This window comes from Ambystoma mexicanum, chromosome 12 (genome assembly GCF_040938575.1).
Source record: "Ambystoma mexicanum isolate Mex_15411 chromosome 12, UKY_AmexF1_1, whole genome shotgun sequence".
Classification (NCBI taxonomy): domain Eukaryota; kingdom Metazoa; phylum Chordata; class Amphibia; order Caudata; family Ambystomatidae; genus Ambystoma; species Ambystoma mexicanum.
This window is the reverse complement of record NC_090936.1, coordinates 982,201,315-982,228,122: the sequence shown is the minus strand read 5'-3', so window position 1 is coordinate 982,228,122 and position 26,808 is coordinate 982,201,315. Positions and strand designations below refer to the sequence as shown.

The window sequence follows — 26,808 nt, the reverse complement described above, 5'->3', positions numbered from 1 at the left end:
CAGAACAACGGGAGAAGGAACGAGATTCCAATGGACAGAAGAATCAAGAATTCAGAAAATGCAGGATTTCACGAGAAAGTACAAGGCAAACACTTAGGCATTAAGATGTACATCCGTCTTCCGCTATCGCACTGCAATAGTTGCTACAACACTTCTGCTAAAAAAACAAGAGGCAGCAATGCATCATTGCCAATTCCGGGAGCCATCTTGCAAAGGGCAGCAGTTCCTGGTACTATATTGGAATGGGCCTTTAGCTGGAGCAGCATAATCAGCTGTGACTGCGGCCCTAAATCCATGCCTGGACATGAAATGCTTTTCCTTGCCGCTTCTGGAGAACTTTTAAAGTGACCTGCTGGAGGAAAGCCTGCTGCTGGACACTGGTACCCAGGACTATGTTTGCTTAATTGGCAACCCTGCAAGTGTTCTGGTAGCGTGCTTGCTTGAGAAGGGCATAAAACGGGCCCATCTTCCCTCGGGGAGCAGGTGAAGGGCACCAAAGGGGCCAAAATAAACATCCTTTGGCTCCCTGCAATTTCAAACCATTTTGAGCACTCCAAACACTTTTGAGAAACTGCAAAGACCCAACAAAGCTACAATTGACAACCTCTCAAGCTAAAGTGCCTTCAAGCTTTACTGACCCTAACATTTCTTGCCTTTCCCAAGCTTCTTCAAGGCAGGAGGCGTTTTCATTTATTGAACCGCACCACGTTGGATCCAGTTAACAGCTCACTGTGGAGCTCAAATGTCTGTTTTCCCTGCAGCAAGACCGGTCGAGCCTTCATACTATGCTGACTCGATCATATCCTGCCTGTCCCAAGATTCACCGAGCTTGAAGCGGTTGCCATATTTGCAAATAGCACTGCATTGTCGAATCTCATCAAACCAGCTTGTCAACTAGAACCCAACTCGATGCACCAGAAAGCACCCAGAAATCTGACTTGTGGCAGTGGTGACACTGAAAGAAGAGAATACTCAGTGGTTCTGTCCCACAGCTTTGTTCTATGGTCCATAGTCACATTGAAGACCCAATCATTGAATGCCTTAAAGACATACTTAAACTCAGAGTGAATTTCTACAACACTATACCCGTCACCCCCAGTACTTCAATACCCAGGATGCCTTTTCACCCAGAGTCTGCATTCTCTGTGTATCTTACTACATAGGCGAGTTGTTGGGGTTTAATAGTTTGCCCTTTTAGTTTAAATAAAGTCTTATTTTTATATAACCTTGTTTGTACATTTCTTTTATTTTGGTAGTTTGCTTACTATTGTTGTTTTGGAAGCTTCCATGCTGGCTCACAACCTCCTGAACAGTAAAGCCTCCCCTTAGTCCATGCTAACTCACGAGACTAAAGGAGGGATACCGTCCATGATGTGGCTTTTTCGCCTTCATAAATGAGATCACTGCTATTCTAGTTGTAGTGTATGGCTGTGACTAAAGGACTACTGATCTGCAAGAGGAAAAGGATAGTGTCTAAACCGCCTACTCATCCCTCACACTACTACAAGCCAACTGTGATCCAATCATAAAGGTGAGAGACACGTTCAAGAACTATACCTCCTTTGCCTTTTGTGCTAATATGGAACAATGGCAGGTTCTACTCTTTAAGCTGGTTGTGAAAGTGGTTAACAGTAGCAGTCCAACCAGCAGTAGTACAATAGTCCAGAATAATGGAATGTCCAATCAAGTTTCCATAGAAATATATATAATTTAATTAAAAGCACACAATATGCAATGTAATTGTACTAGAAAAACACTAACAAAAACCCACCCCTGTGGAAAGAACACAGAATATGCAACATGTGAATCCAAGCACAATGGGTAATGTAGCAGGGGTGAAGAAATTGAAACGTCGTCAATTGGATGTGTCTGTAGAAAAAAGTGCAAATAGGTCGCTTATCCATCTCAAACGGTTATGGGGGGGTGGACCTATGAGAAGTACCCGAATCTCTTCTTAGGTGGTTCGACAGCATTGAACCAGTCTTAAGGATGCCGTCTTGCGGGTCTAACCATGTTCAGATGCGGCAGGTAGTGCTGGCGAGATGGGCATCGAGTCGGTTCCAAGAAGAGCTTCATACGTTTCAATGCGTTCAAAAGTCGAGCAGGTTTGATAAGATGGTTACTGCTGGGCGAGTCGGTGAGTGACACGATTCTGCCAGCAGTTTGAGTTGTGGTCTGGTGAGGTTCGATTCTGTGCCCTTGCTGTTTCGATGCGTTTTCGAGCTGGTTTGATGAATGCAGCAACAGCGATTCGAAGAAGTTCTATTAAGTGCCAAAAGCAGCACAATGGGTCCTGACGGTTTGAAGGCTATTGAACGCGGTCGACTTGTTCTCAAGAATGGTTCGAAGCTGTAGAACGTAGGCATCCAGTTGCCTGGCTTCTCCTTGTGCTGCGAGTCCCTATCCAGGGGCTCAGGGAGAAGATAGAAGGGAAGAATCGGAAAGATGGTCAAAATATCATTGCAAAACAACATTACATTTGCACTGCTTGTAAATCAGGGGCTAGGTGGTAGATGGCGCTGACAGGAGTTCTTCAGCTCCAGTGAGGAGTCTGGGTACAGGTGCAGCTGTCAAAGAGTGCAGGTCTTGGTCCAACAGATGTCACACCAAATGAGCCCTGGGGATGGGTATGGAGTAGAGCGTGTCTATACTTTGGAACACCTGCCTGGAACTTTGGCAGAGGGCTTTTAAAAAAAGGTTGAAACAAATTCTTCTGTCCTTAAGAATCCAAGATGAATCAAGTAAGGAGTGGGTGACCCAATCATATGAAGGCAATAGGTCACTTTCCTCATTGGATGAAAGCAAGCCTTCTTTAAGTGGTTCAATCCCGGTCTAAGTACCAAGTAGCATGCTGTGAGAAAATACTTTTTAGTATTCCTGCCTGTTTTCAGAAAATAACCAAGGCAAAATGAAACGCCAGAACAGAATGTTGATTTTTAAAGCTCAGAGAGCCAGGTTTATTCCGCTTAAGCATGCCCAGCATGGTTTACAAACAGCCATCCGAGTCTCCTACTCTCTCTCTGCCTCCCATTGACAAGGGACACATCTTTATAAACGTACAACTAATATAGTATTACAACAGGCCATTGACTCAGAGCAAAAATGTAACTTCAGTTGTGGTTTCAACTCACTTCACGCAACTGCTCCTAGCTAATATAAACACACTGGGCCTGCTTCGAGAGCACGTGCCAACACCTGAATTCTAAAAGGACATTCTATGTTTTTGCAGGCTAAGGGCTTCTTTAAAAAAGAACATGTTTGCTGTTATCTATTTAGAGAACTTATGTTGAACAACTTCCAAAGTCTTTAATTGTACTACATATTACTAACTGTGACTTCTTGCATCATACCCAAAGTGCTTTGCTCTGCAGGAAGTGTAGGCGACAGAAAGAAGAGAAGCCCAGAGAAACACAAGATGGAGGACTCGTTCCTCCAACATTTTTTTTTGTCTTAGTGTCCCAACTCTACCCCCTTCCTATGCCTGAAGCTTGAAAGGCCCTTGGGATGCAGTACTGTGATGTGTGGCTAGCCCTTTGAAGCTTGGTTACAAGGAGGTTCATGCCTCACAAGGGATCAAATGAGACACACTCTTCATGCCCACTGTCTTGCTGGTTGAGAAGAGACAAGCAAACTGACTAGAATGCACATAGTCTGTCCATAGCTAACATTGGGCTTGCAATGTTGACATGCGTGATAGAAATCAAATGGGTCTTTAATAACTGTCTGAACTAGCAGTCAATATAGCAACCCAGGTATGGCTTATTATTAGAGATTATCCTACCACCAGACAGGACGTTCCTCATCATTAATTGAGTTTTGGATCAGAGGTGGTGTTTTAAATGCAGCAGCAGTCAAAAAGGGTACCTTTGATCTTTGAACCAGCTCTCTGCCACTGAATTGAAGGAGTTCAAGATCAGGGACACTGATGCAGCAGGACACACTATGCTTTTGGCATGCTTTCTGAAAGGGAAGTCTGTTTAGCATAGCAAACCACCCTTTCTGAGATTAATTTAACCGCATCATTTTATTATAGATGTGTAAACCTGCAGCGAGGGGCGTACTGGGCATTATGGACCCCGAAGACGGATTTTAACGAGGTACGAGGGTGCATAACACCCGGTACAACCCGAGCTGCAGGTCAGTTACAAATATAGTGTTTCTTCATATAAGCCGTACATACTGTTGCAATAACATTTAACAGGTAGTTGCTGCTAGGATTGAACACCATTTGAACTTTATTTACTTTTATAGTTGGACGTTTGTGTTTAATTGTTTGCACTGTTATGTAGGCGAAAAGAAAGAATTTCGTTTGTTTTACCGTTTGGGCAACCAAAAAGAGGGCTCCTTCTAGGCGGCAAGTGTTTTCCAGGCTGTAACGGGCAGCAGAGTTACGCTGCTTCAATTACATTCCAGACTATATTCAATCTGCGGGCTATACAAGTTCAAATAGCCCAAAGATTGACCAATCAGGTTATTGGAAACACCACTCGGGTGTTCTTATTTAATACACAATAAAAGAGCTAGGCTTTCACAAATACCTTAGGAGCCCTGCTCATCCCTGAACTCCTGTGGGGTAGTAATCATTTTTGTCAAACTGCTTTGACAGCAAAGCCTGAACTTGAACACTCAAATGTAGGCACAAAAGCTACAAAATAGAGCAACCTGAAAATATGTAAAACCTTGTAGAAGCAAATTAATCCAACATCAATATCCCTGTAGCTTTATTTTCTTTTTTTTTTATTATTAGTTTTATATGGTTTACAAGGAAAACCTTTAAAACAGATAACAAGATTCACTACTTTCTACTTCTTTCACCAAACATATGTTGTTAGACGATTTGTCAATCGTCCCCTCTTACTGTCGGAATCGGCTCTTTTAGACGGGTTTTCAATTCCTTCAACAATTGAACTAAGCCAAACATAATTTTTAGGTCAGCACCTTCAAACATAACTTTCCACCAGTCATCAGCCGTATAGGTACTTCGTGCCTCAAAGAGCGGTCCGAATAACTTTGTTCGCAAAGAGCGAAATTCTGGGCAGAACAACGTCAAGTGTTTTAGTGTCTCTATCGAATGATTACAAAATCGACATTTTAAATCGACAGGTTCCTTACGTAGCCAAGTACCTGTACGGTCTTTTGTCATGAACAGATTAAGTCGAAAGTGCAGATATAGTAATCTTGAGTTCTGATCAGAAAATTGCATCAGATACGGTTGTAGTTTGTCTAGCTCTTTTGCTTCTGGTGGTACTTCTCTTAGGAGACGAGAGCTAGATCTGTCGATGCAGGTTTGATGCCAGTCCGCACTCCATAGTTTACATTTGGCCTTGTCAGGATTTTCAAGTAAAGTAGTAATGTCAATGTCATTTGCGTCCAAAATTTCAGAACATTGCAGTTTCCATTTAGCAAGCATTGTGTATTCGGGCTCTGAGTCCGTCTTATGTATTATTTTGAATGGAGGGGCTGCATTGGAGAGCTGTGACTTCCTGTATAAAGTTAAAGCATTCCAACATACTCTCGCTTGTATGGAAGTCAGTCCCAGTTCAAATCTTATGTTGCTAGTCGGACATCCTTTAGAGATGTGTAACGCTCTGGTCCAAAAGTTGTTTTCAAGTGTGTTCCATAACTCGTGTGAGCAGCCGAACATATTTTCAGCACCATAGATCAGGGTCGGTATTGCTTTTTGTCTGTAAAAATTGATCACTGGTTTTATAGAAAATTTCCTGAATTTTTTGTTTATGATCGCGGCCTGGCAAGCCAGTTGTTGACATTTCCTTTTGGTGGCCTCAACCCAAGGATTGTCATTTATGTGTGCACTTATTATGGATCCCAAGTATTTTATGTAAGTAGAGATCCGGAGCGGTATTTTTTCCAGGTACCACACATATTGGGTTGATCTCTTTTTATAGGCTGACAAGTTGCGCAGTATCAAGATTTCGCATTTCTTCTTATTTAAACAAAGCTTGTTTCTCGTTACATATCTTTCTAAGGCGTCTAGTTTTCGTTGTAGGCCGACCGGTGTGACATCCAAGAGTAATAGGTCATCAGCGTATAACAAGTAACCCAACTGCGAGCCATGAATTTTAGGTGGAAATGCTGTTGCCTCGTTTAATGCGTCCCCTATGTCGGAGATAAAGAGGTTGAACACAATTGCAGCCAAGGGGCATCCTTGTTTCACTCCTTTATAAGTTGGAATCAAAGGAGATAAGGATCCTCCTTGGTTGAGTCTGACTTGCACAGTGGTATTAGAATGGAGCTCTTTTATTGCGTCTATAAGATCCACTGGACACTTCCAAGCTTTGAGTTTCTCCCACAGAATGTGGCGGTCAACACTATCGAAAGCGTGTGAAAAGTCAATAGATGCGACGTAGATGGCAGTGTTAGTTCGTATTGACTCCATTTTTAAGAGACTCAGCAGAAGGGTGTTCAGACCGCAACCTACGCCTTTAACAAAACCCGCTTGTCGTGGGTCATTACGGTGATTTTTAAGTGCCCACGATTTTAAGGTTTGTTGTAGTTGAGTTGCATAGATTTCTCCTATTACATCTAACAAGGCGATAGGACGATAGTCTCTCGGGTCCAGTCTGTTCCCCTTTTTGAAAATCGGCACAATTATGGCATTTTTCCAAGATCTTGGGGTAGCTCGTTTTGTTTTTATTCTTTCGAAGAGGAGTAGACAGAGCTTTGCCCATTCTTTCGGGTTTTGTTTCATTGTGTAGTTCGTGAGGCCATCCGGCCCTGGAGCTCTTGATGCGTTGGAGTTCTTAATTGAGTTTGTAATGTCGTTTATGTCGAACTCCAGTGTCCACAGGAGTTTGTGCTCGGTTGTACTTTTGTTTTCCACTTCCAATGTGTTAAACAGGTTCGTATAATGTTTTAACCAAGTTTCTTGGTGAATTGGAGATACTTGTAATGCTATTTGTGGGGCGGCAAGATTGTTTATTACACGCCAAAATTCAGCTGAGTTTTTATTTTTGAGATTGCGCATCATCTCTTCGGAGTCGTTCTGCAAGATTGTAGCATAATGGTTATTTCTCCAGTTTCTGTATTTTTGCGTTATACGTTTTTTAGCTACGTCGTATAATTCTTTGTTACTTCTAGGTATCATCCTTATTTCTTTAAGTAGAGTTCGTTTTTGTTGCAATACTTGTAGATCAAACTTATGTTTATGCTGTGTTTTTTGTTGTTTAAGGCCTTGTTTGCATTCCACAAATTGAATCAACAGGTGTTGATATTCAATCTCACGTGGAGTGTCCTCCAACGCAGATGTTACCGAGTTTATATGTTTGGTTTTAAAGTTAAGACGAATTCTTCCGGATCGGTACGTGTTGTCGTGGAGCCATAATTGTTGGGATGTCTGTCTATAGGCATTGAACGACATCTTTAGCATGTCGTGATCACTATGTTTCATTTTGGTAATCTCGAGCCGATGTACTTTGGCTGCAAGGTCTTCAGACACGAAGAGATAGTCTATAGTTGAAGATTGATTTTCACGTCTCCATGCGGGCTGTGCCGGGATATCACCCGGTGTATTCCCATTCAAAGGTATAAGGTTTCTCGAATTCATTTCGTTCATCCAGAGCTGTCCCGTTTTTCCATTGACCTTGTGATTCAAGGAGTTTATTTTTGACGCAGTATTCAAATTCAAGCAGTCCATGTTAAGATCACCGCAAAGAAGAATCAATGGTCTGCTTGAGTTTTCCATTAGGTTGTCCAGTGTAGCGGTCACCTGGTCTATAAACTTAACAGCGTCAGTTATAGTGTGATTCCAATAGAGATTAATTATGTACATGGACTCTGATTTGTCGAGGGAGGTAAAACTCACTTTAGCAATTTGTATATATGATGAAACATTTTCTGTCTCGATAATTCTGAGTCCGCGATCTTTTTTGACCGCTATCAAAAGGCCAGACATAGGCCTACCTTTGGGTGATTTAATCGCTGGATTTACCACTATCTCAAAGGCAGGCGACAACGGGCAGGTTGTCAGCCAGGTTTCTTGTAGACAAATCAGATCTAAGTTGTTCATCCAAGGGGAATTGAATAGGTGAACAAAACCCCGTGTGTTCCACGATCCGAAATTAAGACACTGTGGTGAACTCCGATTTAAGCATTAATCATGGTTTTTATTGTTTATGTTTGCAGCTAACCATGCCCAATTTCCGTTTTCTGTGTCATTCTTTTGAGTTGGCCCAATGTTTTTGTTAAGACCTTCTACGGTTATTTGGATTTGGTCATTTAAGTAGAACTGAGTTGTTTCTGTGTCCTTTGGTTTGGTCTCGTTTCGAGTTGATATCCCGGGTTTCGTGTCTTTATATTCTTTGGATTTTATACTCGAAGTTATTCTTTTCTTTGGATTTTACTGGCTTTTATCATGTGCGTTTGAAAAAGGCTCAGGAATTTTGTCAACTAGGCTCTGTGGATATAAATCGAAACCTAGGGACAAAAGTGCAGGTACCGCGTCCAGCAGTATCTCGCGAATAATTTTGGAAGCAAGGTGCAGAGTCACCATATCATTTCTTTCTTCACAGTGAAACTCCACTATTTTCACGTCGTCGGAATTGAGTGTTCGCAGACTCGGTATCAAATAAAATAGTTTGGATAGATATTGTCGATTTAGAATCAAGTTATCACAAGAGTAAAGTCTTTCCAGAATTAATTTTTCAAAAGAGGATTCCTTTTTTATTATTTTTAATTTAGGCATCGTGTTTTTAGAACTTGGTTTAGTTTCATCTTTCAGCTGTTTGTATACAAATTGGTTCGAGCGTCTTGAGATAGTCGAACCGCTTTTTCCAATTTCTGTGGGTTTATCGGAGACTTCCACATGACTGCTATCACAGTCAAGGTCCTTCAGACTCTTCGACACCAGCTTGAGCCGCGTTTCAGCCAGTGTTTCGAAAGGCGAGTCTGGTTTACCGTTCGCTTCAGTAATCGTGGGAGCAACCTTTTTTATGGACATGTGAGAGTCCATTGGTTGGCATGTTACAGGTTCGAGATCCTTGGAGCTTGTGGCCGCCAGTTTGAGTCGTCTTTCAGCCATTGTTACAAATGGTGTATCTGGATCGTTATTCAGTTCAGAGATCGTGTCAACAGCACTGACGATAGTACATGTGCGTCGTGTCTTTGATGATTTTTGAGTATCAAGTAAGACGTCGGACTGAGCCTTCTCGATGTTACAGCTTGGATAAGAGGCTTCCACTCCTACATGTTGTGAAGGTAAGCTCTCGTTTGCAAGATCTAGAAACTCGTCTACTTGATTTACTTCATCATCGTCATATATAGATAGATTTACCAAATCCAGGTCATCATCTGAAGTACTTTCGGGAGAACAGGTTTTGTCATTAGTGTTTCCAATTCTTTGGAGGGTTTTTGAGTTAGCAAGGTCGGAGGAATTGCATCTCGTACCAGCGACTATTAGGTTCACTGTTTTCAGGTTTCGCAGAAATTTTCTGGAACCATTTCCACGTCTCATTTTATTGGACGGTAAATTTTTAGATTTTTTCTCGCAGTTGGCAGACTTCCCAACAGAGAGTGTAGATTCTGCCTTTGACAGCCGTTTTTTTAAAGATGTCGTATACCTCCACACTAGCGGAGGTCGGCACAACACTCCGTCTTGTCGGTGTTATATCATCATTTGCACCTTTTTGCTTTGGGACAGGTTTACTTCTTGAAGATGATGCCGGTTGAGGGTCAGCGATTTCAGAATTGCATGGCTGGCTACTAATTTCAACCATCTCATCAAATGTGGCTAACATTTGTGAGGAAGAGTCTTTATCGCACACGTTATACACAGGGAGAACGCACTCCTTCTGTGAGTGTGGACCACCAGTCTTGTCTGCGTTCTTATCCAACTAGTCGTTATATTTTGTTTTTGGGTGGCCGAAGTATAGCTCGTCAAATTTCGATTTACTTGCTGTGTTGTGACCGTTACATCAAGCGCACTGTCTGTGTCGCTATGCGCCTTAACTGAGTCAGTTGCTTCCAAGTTTGTGTTACACACCGACTTCCCAGGGTGCTCTTTGAAAAGTTTTAAGGCTTCCCGTGCTACTTCTGCCAGCAATTTTTTGTCTTCATGATTGTGTGCAGTAAAGCTACAGACAGAGTTTAGAATACAGTCAATTTTGTCATTTGTAGAGGTTAGGTTAGTTTGATATTTCGTTTCTTTCCTTTCTAGTTAAATTATTTTTGTGTTGAGAAGCGCAGTTAAGGTTGCAAGATCTTTTATGTTTTCATTCATCTGCTCGTAGAGTTTCAAAAAAGGCGCAATAGAAATTCCCATAGATGCTATGATAACAGCCTGTAGGTCTTTAGAGACAGGTACATTTCGAGGGACCTCTTCTTTATTAGGCATACGCACTTGTTTTGAGGAGTTTGAGCGTCTGCAAGATCTGATTTTAGGGTAAGGACGCTCCATGATCGAGGAGTCAGACGAAGAAGTTTCTGAGACAGAAGTATTTTGTAAGTGTTGGTGTCTAGCGGTTTTAAAACATTCAACGTATTCAGCTGAGGAAGATTTGTGACTCGTTTGATCCATGTGGAATTCTGCAGTGGAGGTAACTTTTGACTTTTTTACCTGAGGGCAACGCAGTGGTGATAAACTGTCTGTGTTAGTCCAACTGCGTTTAGCTCCAACGGTTGCTCTACGTGTGACACTTTGAGAGCCGCTTTGTGTCGCTTCATTGATCACTTGTTCTAACCGATCATTTTTGAACGTCTTGTGACCTTGATTCACTATTTTAACATGTCGGTTTTGTTGGAGTTTAGTCATCAGTGCTAAATCGGTAATTCGCTTATTAGCGATGTCTAATGAAGGTCTACGGTTCCCAGGTCCCTGTGTTATAACTACCTCAGTGCGAGCTTCCGAGTTAGGTACTGCAGAAAGCATTAGTACCTTTCTACTCAGATCGTGTCTTTGAGGAAGTTCGGCACAAGAAGTGTTTGATGTATTTGTTGTTGGTGTAACCGGTACATCATTGCCAAGAAAGCCGTCGTGGTTGAGTAAAGCTACAGCATCAGTGGGCATACTGCAAGAAGGTAGTGGGTTCATAATGACACAGTCCCCTCCATCACTGTCGACCATGGTCTCGGGGTTGATGTATGTAGGGTCAGTGCTATTAGTTAAGTTGTATGGTGGACACTGTTCAAAGGCCATATGTATTGGGGCATCATAAACGGGTTCAACGTTTGTGTCAACATTGTTGACCTCGACCATTGGGCGGATGGCATCGCCTGTCCCATCGATGACTTGTGTGCTTAGAGTACTTACAGTTGTTAAGTTCCGCTCCCCACAGAGAGCTACAGCCGTCTTCTCGGAGCCAGGGTGTGCATCCATTGAAGTCCATTTCTTGGTTTGTGCGCGTGTCTTAGCGAGATGCATCAGAGTCGGTGTTACTGGGATAGATTGTATCAGGGACTCGGCGTACATCAAGGCAGCAGCAGGCGTGATGTTTAATTCGTGCAATCCGACAGAGTCTCCAACCGCAGAACCACGCAGAACAGCAAAACAGCACAGTACTCGCCATTTCACCGAGGGCTTACGCTGCAAGGGTGTGGAGGCGGCTCTTTTAAAGTCAGCTGATCCTGCTGCTGACTTAAAGGCACACGCACCTCCAAAAAGTTGTTTTCCCACGTTGACACTCCGCAGCGAAAGCGGGACACAGGAAGGTATTCCACAATAACTTCCACAGCAAAACAGCACAGTACTCGCCCTTTCACCGAGGGCTTCCTGAGTGGAAGGTACGTCCCAGAATTCAAAGTAATGCAAGGCTAGGAAATCTCTCCTTTTACGCCACATATATTCAGCACTTAGACAAAAAAAAAAAAATGTACAATAAGGTTGTTTGACACCAACTTCCAGCTTGTTACAAAAATGTGAATACACATTAAAAAAGCACACTTTTGTGTCTGTCCGACGTCATGCACACTAGCTTTAAATGTTTTGTGACTAACTTTAATTACCCGAGCTCACAGTGTTGAATGTAAACATTCCATCATAGTTCTAATCTTCTCCACATTCACGTTTATAGAAAGATGCTGTGTTAATAAAGTAATTGTTAAGCCCTTTAGTATGGTCCTGGGCCTTGCAGCAGTACCACCGATTGAGCAAAAAAGGAATATCAGAGGTGGAGGGGAGGGATGATGGCGTTATGAACATGATAGGGAGTCCTGGGGCTTTCCTCGGCCGAACCCTATCGGTTTTCAAAAACTTCCTCTGAGCCAGGGTTTCCACAGTGCCAAACGCAAGCACCTGCCAGTAGAACAATATTAACTGAGCGTGGGTCAAGCGGCTGCTCAGCAGCCCTTTAAAAACCTGTGGTCAGAGGAGTACATGCATGAAAGCTGAATGCAGGCAGCCAACATCCGACTTATTTTACTGTTAGGTAGGCTGTTATCATATATGAAAGTAGCAGGCAGGCCAGAGTTTATTGTGTGCTCAGAGGAGTTACAGGATTGACTCATTATCACAGATATGCCAAATAAAACATGTGCTACTTTTTATGTTCCCAAAATGCAACGTGATTTTATGCAAAGCAGCTTTCATTGCTTCTATTGGTTCCATTTGCCGCTCCCCCTTCTCTTCCTCTTGGGTGACTAATGCCTGAAGAACATACATGGGGGCTCAGTGCGACCCCTTTCAAAATAAACGTCCCCTTCCAAGTTTATAATGATGTTTTCTACTGAAAACCCCAATGGCTGATTTCCCCAGGTTTATCATGGATGTTGCAAAACATGAGCCCCAGCTAGAAATTCCTTCCTTATTCTCCTAGCTTATTCCCAGCCCCGCACGAAAGAGCTGAAAGCAGGTTAAACAGTGCAGCTATAACACCTTTTAAAGAGGTTGTCCTTTGCTGGACAATGAACATTGAAAGTTACACAGCCTTCAGTTGGAGGCGATTGAAAGTTACACAGACTCTGATAGGATTGGTGCCTCCCTAGGCAGATGTGCATACCACCTGTCCTTCATTGTTGCTTCAAACGGTGGCAAAAGCCTAGTTAAAGCACTGGAACCAGCGGTTTAACGGTGGCACATAAACACAGGCCGACAGCAGGTGAACTTTAATCCCAAAGGTGCACTTAAGCAAAGGGCCTGGGTCAGCCCTACAGATAAGGTGTGTATCGGCCACTTTTACTCCATAACAATGGGCAAATACTCCCAAAAAATACAAATAGGGAGTAAAAATACACCCAACAAAAAATGGGAAATAGACACATATGACCTTGTGCCCCTGCTTTCACTCACACAGGTCCATGGATATGTTTGGACCAGCAGTGAACATAGTACCACATGTCTATTATTTCTGCCTGATTAGAAGCAGTAAACAGGGATATTGTAATGTTTATGAATAGCTAGGTGCAAAACAAACAAAACACATTACAGAAAAAATTCCATTTCCCAGTTAAAACCTACTTTAATCACTTATAAAATACTCCCATTGGGAAGTGGACTTAATTTTTACTCCCCAAAAAAATCTGTTTACTCCCAACTTTAAAGAGTAAGGAGTAAAATACTCCCACTTCAAAATCATATCTGGAGCACTGGTCTGGGTCATTGTTTTACAGAATGAAGGGGGATTTACTCACCGAATTGCTTAGATACTGAGAAACTCCTTTATTTACAGAAAGTTATTTATTTAGAAACAGAGCCAGAGGGAGATTTATTTACAGCATGCAGACAAGACCAGCTGATCCAAAAAACATGTTTGCAGGGTCTCACGATGTATTGTTTGGGACAAGCAACTCTTGATCACACACACTGCCACTCCTATAAGCCACGCCCGGCCAACATTGGAAGGTGCAGCGTCAGGCACAGCGCATTGTAGAGAGGGTGCCATATAACCATGTTGAAGAGGATATACAGTACATACAGTTGCATCACTAGAAATCAGTATTTGGGGGGGAACTGGAGTGGGGGCACACATACAACAGGGTGGGCAGGTGGTGGCACATCAAATAAACATCAACAGGCCAAACTGGTTTAATTTTACCAAGCTGGTTAAAGAAAACTGACATTAAGCATGTACAGAGTAGGTTTAATGAAATACATGTTTTGCATCGAGTTCATAAATATTCTAAAAAGCCAACTCAGGCTCAACATTGTCATTGCACTGAGCAAGAGACTGCATTCTTGTGACTCAAGCAGACATCGCTTCCAGCTCAGCTTTAACTAATAGCCGGTCAAAAAGAGTCAGTTTAACAGAAGAGATATCATTCATACCCCAGTTACAAATGATATTCAAGGCCAGCCTGCTTAACAGATGGAATGCCACATAAAGGCTGAGTACAGGGGGAAGACAGACAACTTTGCCCTTAGTTATTTAGCAATGGTTGCAGGACTCTGTATGTATTGTGATTCAGCTCACATAGAACTTTACATAAATCATTCTTAAATAATAGTACATTTTTGAAACCAAATATATACATTTGGGCATACATAATTAAATTGAACACAGAGACAATACATTAGAATATGTACAAAATATTAAGAAACTCACAAGTCGGCAGTAATCATTCCCAGCTTCAAATTAACTTTCATCCATACTCTATATAGCGCAAGGTGTAGAGCTCCACTATTTGAGTTCAAACAATGAGACTAAAAATAATTGCTTTTTATCGATTTGTAACCGTGCCCAAAATTACCATATACGTCAATGTCATCTTAGGACATTCTGTCATGACATGCTTGGGAGTTTCAAGAATGTGCCTCAATTTACATTTCAAACAATATATCCCATTTATCGGAACACCGAATCTTGAGGCAACAATACTGAGAAAAGGCAGCTTTCTAGGACAGAAGAGCAATACGAAATGACGCTACTTAGCACTGGGGCAGATAAGAAAATATACTTTTGAAGGGACAGGAATTTTTGCTTCAGTTCCATAGTATCAATATTATTCTTCAACCTTCTTAGGTGAGAATAATTCAAATTCCAGTCCCATGTCGTACATTTCTTCTTCCAAACACCAACCATCATCGCCAAGTCTGAGTTCTGAGAGGGGGATCAGCCAACCATTTCAAACAGTTTAAGGCTCCCTGTATTTAAAGAGAAAAATCTATTCTCATTACATACATTCGCTTCAATAAGCATCCCCATAAGTTTCAGCATCGGGCATAGGGGCTCTTTAATAGCTTTGATGTACAAAGACTCCTTTTCGTTAGCACCTGCCCCTTCAAAAAGGATAACCCTAATTCCAGGCACAAAATGGCAATAGGTACGCAAGGCGGTAGTGCCAGAATTCTGCGGCAGAATTTACCTTCCAAGATGCTAAGCAACTTCCAATTGTTGATGGTAATGTCTTCTAGGCCATAAAGTATCGCTGGGCAATAGCACTGCTTATACAGACTGATTATACTATTGAGTGAATATCCAGCTGACAGCCTCGCAAATTAGTCAAAGCAGTCAATGTGGTTGCCTTACTTTGCCTCTCCACTATCAAGGATGGATAGCTGCTCCCAGTATCTATCGTAACTCTCAGATAGGTATGACTGCCCGTGCACTATAACTTATGACCCTAGAGAAAAAAACAAGTGGGCGGGCAATCCTCTTCCCACTAAAATGTGCATCGCCTTTGTTTTGCCTAGGTTAATGCTTCGCTCGTTATCAAAAGCGTACTTGCTAACATTTCCAAGGATTGAGAAAGCCCTCTGCAAGTGTGGTCCAAGATCACAATGTTGTCGGCACAGGATAATGAAATAATGTGAGTCTGGCCAGTACGCAGAGGACAATTTGACACAGTCCTCAAGACATCCACCAAACCGGAAAGGTACAAATTGAAAAGCAGAAAGGCCAACATACACCTTTGCTTAACCCCACGGCGGGTAACAATCGGGACAGTAATGGTCCCCCCACCATCCAACTTAAGCTGGACCCTAGTGTCCAGGTCCAGGAAAGGCACTTTGCCCCCATAGAATGGTTTACAGCTTTCTGTTTCTGGCTATACATCCATGGGGGCTGGTGAATTTAATCATTCATGGGCTTTATTTAGACAATAATAAAGTAATGTAAGTAGTATATTTAATTGGAGCGGCATAAATATTTCCTCCCCAAAAATGCTAGTGTGATGGAGTGTAGTGAGTGAGCCTGAACCAATCAAGAGGTGTTGGGGTACATTTTTATGATGCTTTTGCCCACAATATACGCTGTTAAAAAACATGTTCACGCTGAAGCACCCATACATTTACATTCTGGCTAGACCAATATATGCCAGGATTCAAATATAAGCACATATTCAGATTTTCTTTGCACATAATGCCAGTAATGATACTATAAGAAAACATGTCCACGCTTGTTCTGCCAAAACATGGCCGTATTCCCACCTAAGAACATACTCCAGTTGGCTTTACTATTAAAAATGCCATGCTACAGTATAAAAACATGTCCAAACTGGGATGCCAGTCTAGCCACGATTACTTTATCCTTTTGCATTTCTGCTTTTGGTACAAAAAATACCTATACACAAATGTATAAACAAACTTAATTTCATATATTTGATACAAAATATAAAATGCATTGTCATTTTAAAATTTCACTAAAATCCAGACATCTAAAAATTTACTAAAACCCAAACATAGCTAAACTCAAAACCATCTCCTCACCACCAGTAATCATTGCTGTAAATAATTAAGAAACCTTTATAAAATATATCACTAATGCTAAATGAAGTTGGCATTAGTCTGTTCCAAAAGTCTATAAAAACAACTGCAGAAGGGGAATGTACAAAAGACCCAAGAAATGATGTTCGATCCGAAGCAGTCGAAGGACATTTCATGACCACATGCTTCAAAGTGTCAACATCCTCTGTTTTGCACAATCGGCAATTCCATAATTCCTTTGCAATACCCAAACTCAGACCTATCCTTTCCAAAGTTGGTAGGCAATTTCATCAAAATGTAAAGTACCACCTGGAGAAGGTCTGTGCAGGGAACTTTCTACGATAAAGTCTAATATTCTTCATCGGAGTATAATAAAGAGCATTATTACAATACATAATAATTCTGTCAAGGTCTTACAAATCTTTAATTACGTTCCATCATTTCATTTTACTTTTCATGACCAATTGGGAGGCTGCACTCAATATACATGACCCTTCCATAAAATGGATACAGGGCTTCTTATAATTACCCCACCATCCATAATTTCACTTCAATGTGCCCCCAAACTGGGTCTACCCATGTTAGCCACCTTAGTATATGCAAATAGGGATTGCTTCAGATAGTGTGCCCACCACGACTGAAGACCCAATTCTAGGTATATTAGACTTGTGGGCATGAATCTAGGCAGGCTCAACACCTCTTTCAAGACCCTACCCTCCAGGATATCCAAGTATTTCCTACTGGTGAAATTCATGAATTTTGCACAGTGCAACACCATAGCGGTCACTTTCAAGCGATAGAACTCTATTAGGGAGGGGGAGAATCAAAGAAAATGCACATATCCTACATTTTATGACCTTTATTAAGGTCACTAAGGTCATGCACAATAGCACCTTGATCTCCATGTCTCTTTTTGCACATTCAGTATGTCAATAACGGAAAACGCAAAGCCCAGGGACTTAAGGTATTAACTTATGCCACTCGTGTTTTGTTAACTGACCACCACAGCGTTTCCTTCGTTTTTTATTACTTATTGTTACTACAAAGGATTTTGGCAGAATTATCTCTAGTTTATTAATATTTAGATAAGTTGCCATCCCATTCAAAGATCTCTGTAACACTGCCAGGGTAAAATCTAATAGGATCAAGTCATCTGCGTAGGCGATGCAGTTTGTTGTTAAAACTATACATATAGGTGGATAGTCCCCCCACCCCCAGCTGTTATTCACTTCCCACAAATCCGCCACATAAAGATGAAATAAATCGTGAGCTAATATGCATCCTTGTCTTGCTATTTTAGCCAGAGGGATATACCTGCCCAGTTTTTTAAAATCCTTTACTACCAAAGGCCGACAACATTTGGGAGGATACATCCAATAACAAAATGGGCCAATAACTAATCACAGAGTCAGGCCTTTTTTTAAATTAGAGCCAAAATACACCTTCCACGACTCAGAACATTTGCCTGTTGCGATTATCTTCTTCAACAATTTAAAAAGGATGTCTGCCCATAGTTCCTTTCCACTTTTTAGGAGCTGATTTGCCATACCATCGGGACCACAAGCTCTCAAATACTTTAGCCCCTTTATTATTGTCACAATATCATCTTTATCAAATTCGTAGGTGCAGGGTTTCTCAGATGGCCGAACAGCTTTTGATTTTCCTAACAAACCATTTGCCTCCTCCTTAATATTTCACTGTGAAATAATCAACCCATGCACCCTCAGAAACGCACAAGGCCTGGCAATCTATTTGCATCTTATTAAATTGCCACCAAATCCATCTGGCATCTTCTCTAATCAAATTCCTAAACAGGTCTTCATATAAATCTGCAGCTTGTGATCTTTCACCCATCTTTTATACTTTTGTCTACAACACCTGACGGCCTGCTCCTCGGCATTCAGCTCTGTCATATTTGCTTTTATTAGATCGCATTGGTCGTTCTTTAGGCCAATAGCCTTGTCAAACTGTGGGTCGTCCATAACAAAGACCTCTTGCTCCCGCCAACTGGTTGCACTATACTGCTTCATCAGCATTAGGGTTTGTGCAAACTCATCTGGCGCAGTACACAGCTCTTTCTCATTTTCACACAGATTACACCACCATCTCTCTATGCAATTGTTCACCTTCCAAATGTTTCTAATGTTTCTACTAAATTGGAGCACTCTGTTCATCAAAACAGTTACAACAAGATTTGTTCACTTGGTTTCCTCTATTGCTTTACCCTTTTCAAAAATGATAAGGAACAATCCAGCATATCATGGTCATCCAGTCGATATCACCTCAAATAATGTAATATGTATACCTTTAATGCTTGCTACATAGATGTAGTCTATGGTTGATTGTGCAAAAAAAGCCATGCCACGTCAGTGTAGGGTTCGACCCATGGGATGTCCATGAATTTAACTGCCAAAACCTGCCTCTTGCTAAGGAGCGTGCCCATGTGAACCCAAATGTACTGTTTTTACACTCTAGGTCTGTTTCAACTACCCCACTCACACCCCTCGCGTCCGAACAATTATTCAAAGAGGGCTGCATGATTGGACAAAGGCAATTGAAATCACCACCTAGTATGATCAGGCCGGCATCCTCCGAATATGAATGTAACCATGTCATTAACATGTTCTCTATTTCGTTTAAGACCAAATCTATTTCCACCCACGCTGGATGGAAGTAGAGATTGAGGGTAAAAACCGTCATATCTTTACCGTGTATCACTTCAGTAAAGGAGGCAATTAACATTTTACTTTTCAACGCGACCCTGCTTAATCAAAGATGCACAATACAAAATATCATGCCACAGTAAGAAGTGGCTAGACTGGCTGCCCGAAAATGCCAGTCTAGCTACATAATAGCACTTATTATGCTTGCTTTATCAAAGATGCCCAATACAAAATGGCATACCACAATAAGAAATGGCTCGACTGTCTGAATCAAAATGTCAGTCTAGGCATGAAATACCACTTAAGGTTAGTTTATCAAAGGTGCCCAATACAAAATATAATGCTACAGTAAGAAATGGCTAGACTAGGTGCATTAAAATGTCTCTTTAGCTACATAATATCACTTATCAAGCTTGCTTTATCAAATATGCCCAATTCAAAAGGATGTGCCACAATAAGAAATGGCTAGACTGACTGCATTAAAATGGCAGTCTAGCTACATAAAAAAAAACTCATTATGCTTGATTTATCATAGATGCCCAGTAAAAAAAAATGCCTGCCTGCCCCTTCAGCGCCTCTCACACACACACACACACACACACAATGTGATTGTGTGCATGAGAGGAACTAGGGGGGTCCAAGGTCAGGCATGGTATTTTTTTTTACCAGGCATAAAATACCATGACTGCCCCCTGGTATCTCCCAAACCTCATCACCTCACATGGGGAGACGATTTTTGCTGGTGAGGAGCAGGGGTTGTTGCACAGCCCTCGTCCCACACAAATCAGCTCAATGGCCCAGAAAAAAAATCACTTTTAAAACAAACTAGTGAATGTAAGTTTCAGAAGCATGTTTCAGTTTGGAAATGTCTTTTTGTATATCTAGATAAGTGCAAGCTGCACGTTTGGAAAACAATAGTGTACCCAGCATGTAAGTCTGTTTTTAACAGGGACGAGTCACCCCCGCCGCATTTATATTCCTAGGCTATTGATTCCTGTGGTGTCCCCGTCAGGCCAGAAGAAAAAGCAGAGGCTCAGCAAATAAGTCCGGCAAACGCGCGAATTACGGCTGGGAAAAGAACCACCTTTACAACTGCTGGAAAGAGTTTTTTTTTTTTGCCAGAGGGGGTGAGGGGGCTTGCCATCAATGTGGGAGGGCGGGGGAGAGAGAGAATCAGCCAATAGGTGTGCAATTGCCCCCATTTCCGTCCCTATAGGGACGCCCTAGCTGCAGAGTAAGGGAGCGGAAGAGGGTTACCGTACCACAGAGTGTGTAAGTCAGCAAAAGTTTCAATTGACGTTCACACGCAGAAGATTCAAGGAGCCTCTTCACTCAATCGTCGCGGATTCGTTCTTTCCCGTGAGCTGAAAGGAAAGATGTGCTCGCAACAAGTGGCTGTGTTTGTGGTTCTCCGAAGTCACGCGGCTCACAGATAATCACGTGACCCAGGCAGTCTGGGGACTGTGGTTCATTGAGTTGCGAAACCCGTGCGCGGCTTAAACAATATACCGCTGTCCGCTTTCTAATCCACGGGTTAGTAGCACGGCAGATGTGTCCTGTGACTCAATTTACATTACTCCAACCGCTTTTGCCCCATTTAAGGTCTACTAAGTAATACAATGGGAAGTGCAAACCAAGATTTCAGAGAGATTCTGACTTTTGTTTAATAACGCGCATACCCAACTTCTGTCCCGACTACCGCATACTTGCCAACCCTACCGATTTAGGCGGTAGGATACCGCTTTTTAAGCAGTCCTACCGCCTACCGATTTTTTGACATCAAATACCGATTTTTTTTTGTAAAAAAAAAAAAAAAAAAAAAAAAATTTTTTTTTTTTTACATTTTTTTTTTTTGCCCATACCAGCTCGGGGAGTCTTTCAAGGGCTCCCCCGAGCTGGCGTACCGGGAGAATGCCAGGCATGCAGGCTTTTAATGTCAAAGGCACCCACGGCGGTGGGCTAAAAGCGCCCTTCCGCCGCGGGTGCCTTTGGCAAAAGGCGCCATTAGCCCCCCACCACGCCAACTCGGGGAGTCTTTCAAGGACTTCCCCGAGCTGGCGTAGCGGGAGAAGGCGCGGCATGCAGGCTTTTAATGTCAAAGGCACCCACGGCGGTGGGCTAAAAGCGCCCCTCCACCGCGGGTGCCTTTTGGTCAAAGGCGCCATTAGCCCCCCACCACGCCAGCTCGGGGGAGTCTTTCAAGGACTTCCCCGAGCTGCCGTAGCGGGAGAAGGCGCAGCATGCAGGCCTTTGATGTAAAAGGCGTCCACTGCGGTGGGCTAAAGGCGCCCCTCCGCCGCGAGTGCCTTTCACAAAAGGCGCCATTAGCCCCCCCACCACGTCAACTCTGGTGAGTCTTTCAAGGGCTCTCCCGAGCTGGCGTGATGGCAGAAGGCGTGGCAGGCGCCTCATTGTCATTGAATGCACCCACGGCGGCGGGCTCATTCAATGACAATGGGCTGCTGACGCGCCCTATTCCTATCATTACCTCCTCGACTGACTATTTTTGAAACTTTAAGATTCCTACAGATTTTTGGTCACAGAATGTTGGCATGTATGCTACCGTATCTGTTTTAGAGGGAATAACGAGCATGACTCTCAACTACCAGAATAACCTAATTCTTTGCATATCATTTTCCTGGGACATATTTTCACTGTTTCGAAAAGACAAATGTCTTCCATAGACTTCACTAAACTCGCCCTGGAAAACTCGACTTCGATGGGATTGCCCTGCAAAAACACTTGACCTCACCCTCCTTGGAGACTCAGCAGATTGAGAGGGTAAGCAATGATCACTAACCCTCGCTGCAAAAGAAATACCTAGTGACTGTGCCATAGTGAGTGAGGTTGTAGGAGTGTGTGAATGGATGTACTTAGGAATGCGATGGCTGAATGTCAACAATAAAACACACGCATAGATCCTCAGTCACCACCCATGCCTTCAGCAAACTTGCAAAACTAAATATGAACTCATTCATTTTAGGGGCACTGAGTTCGCAGATACTCCGGGACCTGGGCACCACCCGGGCACGGCTATCAATCAGCACTAAAAGTCCCTATACTTTCAATGGGACATCCTAAAAATCTGTATATAGTCACCCCCTGGGAAAATCAAAAGTCAGCTCTCCTGATCCAGTTTAATGTAATAGTCGTTTATGATGCAAAAATGACCACCACAGGGATTCAAGTTGTCACCCAATACAAGGAAGATGTCTGTCCGGAGGACCTCTGAAATCTGCTGCACAACAGTGCGACCCCGCAGTGACCATGATATAGGTGCTGTGACCCACACAGAGCACTAAATGCAGATGTGAGCCTCTAGGAAGGGTTGGAACGAGAGTGGATTAAGACCCTGCAGCCGTTGAGGTGTGACACAATGCCTGTGGGGGTTCAGGGAACTCGTGCTGTGGTGGGAATCGGCAGTCAGGGCGGCAAAGGAGCGAGGCTGTACCCCAAACGTGCCAAGCTGAGGAGTCCAACCGCACACTAGTAGGGTTGAGCGAAGGGAGACCAGCACCGCTGGAGCCATGTGTGTAGAGGATGGCGTGGGGCGGCGGACGCCCTCTGATGGGGCTGAGCTCTGCTCGTAGCACCGTTAGCCCTGGAGAAAATCAGAGAAGAGTCCCACAGGTAGGACACCCAGGAGAGAAAATGTTCTTTCTCCGATGGAAGCAGGACACGGGCATTAGTAATGTGATGAATCCTTGGATGTCGTCACTTCTCTCAGAGGGGGAGCCTCTTCCCATGAGCCACCACTCTAACCCCCTCACCTACACCACTCTTGCCCTGTCACCCCATTTACATGTGTCATATAACCAAAATCATAAGTACTGGGACGAGGAAGAATCTAGTCAACCCAAGGGAAAAGTTTAGTACAAATACTGAGACAAAGAAGAGTCTAGTCTACCCAAGGGGGGAATATAGGCCAGGTACGGAGATGAGGAGGCAATGCAGAGGCATGAAGCGCACTCCTGGTACCACTAGTGAACATTCTAGTGGTTCTCCAATTCCGATTGGTCAAGTCACATTCCAAACAGAAGAGGGAAAACAGGAGAGAGAGCAGCCCTCCTGAGAGGAACCGCGAGCGCAGTGAATGCTCGAGCTGCCGCCGAATCGAAGGACATGCAGACAAGTTTACCGAGGGGTAGCGGTGTGCTCGAATGGTCGAACGTAGATGAACCATCTGGCCAAGCAGAACCACAGAGGTCCATATGGGAGAAAACCGGGAACCCCGCGAAGCAGAACAACAGGGTGTCCAGTCATAGTTTCGAACAAAAGGATCGAATGATCTTTTTTTCGAAACCAAAAGGACCGAAAAAAAAAAATCGTATGCTTTTAAAAAAATGTATTTATATATTTTTTAGTTCAGTATGCATTAAAAAGTTTTTTTTAAAAAGAAAATGTGGGGTTGGGGGAGAACCCCCCATAAAAGTTTTTTTTAAAAAAAAGCATTCTAAACTTTTTTTTCTGCACTTTTGGTGTCGAAAAAAAAGCCATTTGATCCTTTGTATTTCGTACAAGTCACCTACAACCTAACAACAGAGGTCCATATGGGAAAAACGCAGGAACCACTCGGGCAGGTGAATATGCTCATGCTGTTGGCCAACGCTGCAGAGTTGCTGTAGCATCAAAAAGGCAAGAGAAGCCGTGAGAAGCCCGAAGATGAGCACAGCTCAATATCAAGTGGAGAGCTTCGACAATCCCCAGACAGGTACCAGGGTTGCCAGGATGCTTGGTGAAGCTATACAAAGGGGTGAAAGACATGAAGCTCGGGTCTGGGACCCACACTCACAAGAAGGAAAGTTTATCAGTCATTGTCATAGCCGCAGTCCCTGGCAGGTTAGGGAACAAGGTCTGCCAGACTACCAACAGAAAATCCTATGGGTCTGGGACCCACAAGACTGGGAGTCAAGTCTACTTTGGGGAGAAGTGTACACAATCATAGAATAAAACCAGGGGATGTAACCATTCCCCTGGCATTGTGAACTGTGCAGAAACTGAAAGGCTTCAGGACAAGGGAGTCATTTCCCCTGGTGTTTTGAGCTGTGAAGTAAGCATGACAAAAGGCCAGGGGAATGGAGACTGTGGGTGTGCGCCCGCCTGGGCTTTTTTAAAATTTTAAATGAAATTGAATGTTGGTCGATCAACCTCCGGTATATGTGTGGTGCTAATCCACAAACATTTTCCTATGCTCACCACATGACATATGCATAGACCCGTGTACTCTCGGTGGACATAGCCTACATTCGCAGTCCCCTACTCTCATATTTAGTTGGGATCTTACAGTTAGAGTGCACAATGCAACTCCAGAAGGGGGATGGGGCAAACCATCCCCCTGCCATGGCCAGCCTAACTAACTAACAAAGGCGGCATGGAGCCACCCTGTCCTTTTGTTGATCCCTATAGCTGTTGGCAGCATTCACATACTAATTAGACTTTAATTCAAACAGGCCCACCTAGTGCCTGGCTGCAGAGGCTAACAAAGGAGACAGGTAGCCCCAACACCCTTTCATATGCACTGTGTCATCCTGAAGACAACTCCCAACCTCAGTATCGATTGACAGTGAAATGTCATGTCTGGGACTGCGTGGTTACAAGTTATCCCTTCAGGGGACCCCATTCAGGATGTATGAGTATGTGGTTTGATGGAGCCAGAAAGTCTGGTCTCTCTGTAGCTTTAAGGTACACCTGCTACTTTAATCAGGAACAACAGCGAGCTCCATTAACCAGAGGGACCCTTTTATCCATAACAGACAGGAAGATGAGTGGGACTTAGTATTACATGTTTTCCCCCTTTACCTTTTCTGTTGCAAAGCACTCTGGTTATGGCCTCACACATACAGGAGGTTATTGGTGGGGACCCAGGATTGACTCATTAAGCTAGGCTTAGCCCACACCTTACCCTGTGGTCCATTCGGCTTTAAATGAGGGCCTTGCCCCTCACTTGGCCGATCCTCTGAAGGCTCCACCAGAAGCAGAAAGTAGAACTCATCATTGGACCCTAGCTGAAGGTACAGACTTCCTTACATATTCTGCCAGTGAAGGAAGGCCAGGACCTCCAAGAGGGAAGCAAATCCCTCCCCTAAACATCTCCCAGGAAACAGTGGGAGATACAGAATCCAGAGGACTCTCCAGCAGCTCCATAACCGGTACCCAACCAGCAGCTTCAACCAACTTCACCACTGACTGTTGATATGCCACAGTCGCTAAATCCATCTGAGACACCTCCACCAGTGCTGCCGAACCGCCGACCAGCACGGAGAACGCGATTCCTGACACGAGCCACTGTGTAGGCCAGCATGTAGCCATCCGTCCAGCTTTGCTCGCCGAACTGCCTGCTGCCCGATATCCACAGCTGTCTCCCATCTTGAACTCTGTTGCAGAAGCTGCAAAGTGCCCTGAAACCGACTCAACCCTGTTGAGCACCAAGAGCTCCTACAGCACACGCTACATTGTGGTTTTGTTCCCCTGGTCCTTCTCTGAAGGCCCCTAGAGAAATGTAACAACCCATTGCTCCTTTTCTGTTGAAACCAAGTATCCTTGAACTATTGTGATTAATTACTATACTGACTACCCTCCTGTCAGAAATCAGAGTGCATCCCTTTTCCTTCTTTGAAAACTGTCTGCCCACCGCATTCCTGAACAAGGTCACTTGTATTTTGTAGTGTGCTAGAACTGTCTATTGTGCTAATAACATAGATATTTTCATACAACCTTGACTGGACAGTCCCTTTTATCATTGGGTAAGAATTGTATTTTTGTTGTTTTGCAACTAATCAACGATCCACAACCTTTCGGAGATAAGCCTGTTGTTCTGTCCATGGTACCAGAATTGGGCAAGGAGGTTTATAATTTTCTTGTGTTTCCAAACTTTTCGGATCCCTTCTGGTGTACTAGAGGTGTGGGGCTGATGGATGGTTTAGAATGGATGGTTTAGAAACCAATATTCATGTCTGGACCACTGGTGCTCCGAAGGTTGATTCATCAAAGAGACATTCACCCTGGTGTTGTGAACTGTGAAGTAAGCCTGAGAAAAGGCCAGGGGAATGGAGACATTTCCCCAGGTGTTGTAAACTGAGGAACAAGCCTGAGAAAAGGCCAGGGGGAAGGAGACATTCCCCCTGGGGTTGTAAAAACACTGAGGGCAAGATATCTGGAGAAGGAAGACAATATTGAAGAAACAACTATGGGCAATAAAGAATATTGATTTTTGAACTGGAGCTTCACCTTTTGAGTTTGAACTGAGAACTCTACTGCTTGAGAATCTGGAACTTTGTTTTGTGCCTTGGCAAGGGACTGAGACCTGAAGAGTAATTCCCTCAGGTATAAATCCCACCTACAAATTGGAACTGTGATCCATTGTCTACAGGAAGTGAGTCATTCTTCTGGACCAAGAAGATCCACTACCTCTTTAGTTTAGTTATAGGTGTAAGGGACAGAAATAGGTTTTTGACTCTTGATTTATATGGACATCCTGACCAAATCCTTAGTGTTTTAGTTGAGGTATGGAAACCCCTCTAAGAGTTGGGGAGAGGTAGATTTTCTCTTTATTTCTGG

The 26,808-nt window shown here is 43.2% G+C and overlaps 1 protein-coding gene across 1 annotated transcript in view; it reads right to left on the bottom strand.

Moving 5' to 3' along the window:
• The window catches only part of LOC138514163 (arylsulfatase A-like), a 270,214-nt gene extending 249,393 nt beyond the window's left edge, over nt 1–20,821 (bottom strand). Inside the window, exon 1 of the mRNA XM_069629470.1 lies at nt 20,514–20,821. The gene's annotated coding sequence lies outside the window, so the exon portion shown is untranslated. The remainder of the gene's footprint in view (nt 1–20,513) is intronic.
• Nucleotides 20,822–26,808: the final 5,987 nt, after the last annotated feature.